The sequence below is a fragment of the Gavialis gangeticus genome, unplaced genomic scaffold (assembly GCF_001723915.1).
Source record: "Gavialis gangeticus isolate Ggan-Ray unplaced genomic scaffold, GavGan_comp1, whole genome shotgun sequence".
NCBI lineage: Eukaryota > Metazoa > Chordata > Crocodylia > Gavialidae > Gavialis > Gavialis gangeticus.
This window is the reverse complement of record NW_017729019.1, coordinates 14,438,018-14,438,685: the sequence shown is the minus strand read 5'-3', so window position 1 is coordinate 14,438,685 and position 668 is coordinate 14,438,018.

Below are 668 nucleotides of genomic sequence, written 5' to 3'. Positions count from 1 at the left end.
CTGCAGAGTGCAGGGACCTGCGCAGCAGGGAGTGGGGGAAGTAGCAGGCTCCAGTGTGGGGCTTCCTCCACTGTGAGTCCTGGACTACATGCACATGGTACATGGCAGACCCCTGGCAATAGAGGCAGTCGGGCAGGCTCCGCTTCATCCCCCTGTGCAGCAGTGGCCAGAGCCACGCCTGGGTTGAGCACAAGTACCCTGACCTCCCTGCCTGCTGATGCTGCCAGGCAGTGGGGGTTGCACACTGTGGGGGGGGAGGGTGTGGGGGAGTCCCTACATCTACCCACCCTCACACCCATCCCCCGCCCATCTGAGCTCAGTGCTTCCGTTGCCCCCCTGGGTGCAGGCTCCATGCTGTGCTCCTGTTTCTACTCAGCTGCAACTCCAGCCCCACTGCTTCCCTACCTGCTGCCCCGAGTGCACAGGTTCCAGGTGCAGCAGGAGCCCCGCCCAGAAGCTGCTGGCTGGGCAGAGCCATTCTGCCCAAGAGGGTGGGCATGATGCCAAATACAGTATGTTGGGGGGTTGTACATGTGGGCATCTTGCTCCCACCCTTCGGGGTGGAGGGGCTGGGGCAGGGGGGTGTGTGCACTGGGACAATGCCATTAGTGCACATCTGAATGAACTGGGAGGCAGCTGAGGCAGGGGGCTGTCGGTAGAGGCGTTCC